The sequence below is a fragment of the Grammomys surdaster genome, unplaced genomic scaffold (genome assembly GCF_004785775.1).
Source record: "Grammomys surdaster isolate TR1022 unplaced genomic scaffold, NIH_TR_1.0 65, whole genome shotgun sequence".
Taxonomy (NCBI): Eukaryota; Metazoa; Chordata; class Mammalia; order Rodentia; family Muridae; genus Grammomys; species Grammomys surdaster.
This window is the reverse complement of record NW_021604567.1, coordinates 8,139,680-8,143,667: the sequence shown is the minus strand read 5'-3', so window position 1 is coordinate 8,143,667 and position 3,988 is coordinate 8,139,680. Positions and strand designations below refer to the sequence as shown.

At 37.2% G+C, this 3,988-nt stretch overlaps 1 pseudogene; it reads left to right on the top strand.

Annotated features, from left to right (window-relative positions):
• The first annotated feature begins 3,519 nt into the window (after nt 1-3,519).
• LOC114625366 lies at nt 3,520-3,642 on the top strand (annotated as a pseudogene).
• Nucleotides 3,643-3,988: the final 346 nt, after the last annotated feature.

The following is a 3,988-nucleotide window of genomic DNA, read 5'->3' as shown; positions in this document are numbered from 1 at the left end:
CTTCTGCCTGCGCCTTAAAAGTTATGAGATCACAGGAATGTGCAATCATAACTGACTCGTACTTATTTCTAGGACTCTATCACTGATCTTTTGTCTGTGGTCCAGGTATTCTCAACACTACTCTCTATCTCCATCTCCTCATGGATATTTTTGCTAATGAAATGCTGTCATATTCAATTGTATTTAATTGATCTTGGCATCTATTGAGAGAGGACTCTGAAGTAGAGCAGTGAAACAAACCAAGGAGCAGCATGTCATTGCTGTATACATTGCTTAGACTTGATAAACAGAACTCTAGTTAGTACTGTTCCATAGGTGTTTACTTCAGGATTGATATATAGGGTTTGCATCTTACACACCATCACATTTAAGCATGGGGCACTGCAAGCCTTCTGTTTAAAATAGTGATCATTGTATACAAGCTAGTTCTGAAACCTTATGCCTAGGGATCACGAAGGAGTAATAATTGAAGACTGTCTGAGCTATAGGAGAATAATTCTTATTAGTTCTTGTACAGTAAAGACAGAATAATAAAAAATCCAAATCAAATGACCCACTTAAGAAACCTTCCCCTTAAGTATTCTCTTGGTCAATTTTAACAGTGAATAAAAAAAAATGGATACAGTCCTGGATAGAAAAGAAAAATGTCCACCATAGGGGTCACAGATAGACTACTACATTCACCCATGATCTCAACTTCCTTACTTAAGCATGAATGAAAAGAGATTTCTCCACTGAGCAACATTCTCATCTCTTCATTTATGAACATATATTAGAATAAAAACTCCAGAGGAATCCACTGGCTTATGCTGCCTCCTCCTTCTTCTCCTCTTCCTCCTCCTCCTCCTCTCTCTGCTCCTCCTCCTCCTCCTCCTCCTCCTCCTCCTCCTCCTCCTCTTCTCCCTCTTCCTTCTCCTCTTCCTCCTTTTCTTTCTCCTCCTCCTCATCTTCCTCTTTCTTCTTATCCTCCTCCATATCTTCTCCTCTTCCTTCTTTGATGAATCCTTCATGGTGATATAGTGGATATCCTATCATCACCATCTTCTCACTGACAACCTTTCATTGGACATCATATGTCATTTTTCCAAATAAAATTTGTAAAGTATAAGCATAAAAAAATGTGAACTTTAACATCAAATATAGCTTGAATAGGCACAGTGCTAAGAATAGCTAAAAATACCAACCAATTGCTTTAATCTGACATGTAACCAACAACTGAAATGAAAAATATGAAATAAGCTTCTCTAATCACCATGAAAGACAAAATAAAAAAAATATGTAAACATGTTGTAAGTATGTCATGCTTTTTTTTTAAAAAAAAAAATAAGGTAAAGAATGAGGCGGGTATGGAAAAATTTGTCTTCCAAATCTGTTAAAGAAACATGAGTATTTAGGCTCCAACACTACTCACAAATAGTCTGTGGTCACTATGAAATAGGATAATATTTAATTAAGTCACTGTAACTAAATGGATATGATATTTTAACATCAAATTTTAAAAGTTGTCTGTAGATTTTCTAATATAAACTGTCCCATATTTTGACAATACATTCATATGTTGTAGATTCAAGTAATTTAGATGTCAATCTAGTAAATCTCTAAAACTGACATTCTGAAGAAAGAAATTTTAAATTATAATTTTACTTGTGGACCTGTGATTCAACTATTTGTTAATACTATGAATATACAAAGAATAAGACACATCTTTATTTGGTGTAATTACAGTAATATAAAACATTTGATTAAAATACATGTTCAAAACTCAAGCCAATCAATTCCATACAGAATAGAAGAAAGGTTTGCAAGTTCTCACCTCTAGCTTTGAAGATGTTGACAATTAATGGCTACTGGATAAGGGAAAGCCATGATTCTTTGTGTGCAATGGATGGTAGACAGCCCTTATTCCTGTGGATAGCTGTGTAAAGGACTCCATGAGTGAAAAATTACAGAACATGAAGATGAGATTAAAAGTGGCCAGTAAGTATAGAAAGGCAGAAAGGAGAGTGGAAATAGGTAAATTTGATCAAAATCTGTTTACTCACGTATGAAATTCTCAAATAAGAAATAAAAATATCATGTAAATCTTTTTAACCATACAGAGATACTAGCATCTCACTAGTAGATGAAGAATGGACTGCAAACCATGTTCATTAGAAGACAGGCTGACTAATTTCTGCAAAATAAGGAATTCTATGTATGAGAGAGTAGTGAAGCTGTAATTTCTGGTTGTGACATGTGATATAGACTCACGTGATTTTTTTTTCTGAAGCAAGACCCATGAGGGGGACACATAGTGTTGAAGAGAGTTTATATAAGTAGAACTCAAAAAACAGTGATGGCGTGCTTGCATTGCTTGCCATGCAACATTTTATTGGCCTCATATCTTTGATGATCTTCACTTTGTTGAGAGGGGCATCGCAGAGAACTTCTTCTGGTATTCCTGCTGGTTCTGGTCACTTCAGTTGACTTGTGTTGATTTGGTGAAGGCCTGGCTATTTCTTTTTTGTTGTTGTTGTTAATTTTTTATTGGATAGTTTATTTATTTACAATACTGATGCCATCCCATTTCCCATTCCTAGAACACCCTATCCCATCCCCCCTCCTCCTTTCTGCTTTTATACCATTTTAATCACATGCATGTATTAAGGTCAGTTCTAGGTTGAGAGTCTAGCAATACAGTAGATGCAAATAGTCAAGGAACAAGCAAGACGGAAAAAGCAAGGCATTAAACCCAATTATGTGAACACTCCCATGATACCTGTTTCTAAGGGCTTATCAGGATTACCAAAGTATCTAAGACTATTACCCTGTCCTACGGCAAGGTCATTTTCATGTCTGAAGCCTATTTCCTTGTTCTAGCCTAAAATTTAGAATCCTGTCTAAAATTACTTCTTTGCTCTAGCCTAATATTTAGATTCCTGCCTGAGATTCTTTGTTCTAGCCTAAGATTTAGATTCCTACCTGAATTACTTCTTTGTTCTACCCTAATGTCAGATTCCTGCCGGAAGCCTACTTCTTTGTCCTTGGCCAATGTCATATTCTTGGATAGTGTCACTGGTGCAGATTCATGCTTGGTGACTCCTTTTGAACTGGACTGTTGATCCCCTTGTCTTATTCACCATGTTTCTCCCCTTTTCTATCCTTTTTGATAATGAGCTAGAAGGAGGATCAAAACTTGTGAGAACCCTTATTAAAGTAGGTTTTTAAAAAAATCTAAGCCTTCAGGGAGGACTGAAAGCATGTTCCCTGCATTATGTCTCACTAATATTAAGTACTCACAGTGGCTATAATGATGTTTCTAATAAAAAGTTTGAAAAGAAGCCTTTGTCTTAGTCAGTGTCATGACAGATTAAGTATAAATGTTTAAGGAATAAGGAATATGAAGAATAACTATGGCCAAGATAGATGGGTAGTTTAGAGTTGGGCCTAGAGTTGCTGAACTGCAATCTCAGTTAACAGAGAAGCTACAGAGAAGAGGATTGCAAGTAGGTTTGCTTAGGTAAAAACCGTAAAGATAATTAGGCCCCTTGCAGGTGTGGCTGCTATATCATTTGTGCTCCTTAAGTGGCAGAGAGGAAAGCGTTTATGTCTATGTTCAGTACTCTGAGCTGTGAACACCCGAATGATTAGTAGCTTAACAATCTCTGGATAAAGAAGGCTGAATCAACCACCCAGTCTGATGCCAGGAACAGTTGCACAGATTCCCAGTCCTGGGAGCAAATTGAAGACTACTAGAACCTGCCTGGGACCACCCCGAGTCCTGAACAAGAGTGAGCCTCACACAAAGATCATAAGTGAAGGGTCATTCATGCGTGCAGATCAGGCAAGGAGTGATCCTCAGATGACCACCAGACAAGTTCAATGGAACTGAACAGGGAGGTAACCTGAAATGACAAGTCCAGGGAAGCACAGTGAAATCAGACCATAGCAAAGATGACCCCTGCTATTCACCATAATGCAGAGGCATGACATAATACTTATCAGATGA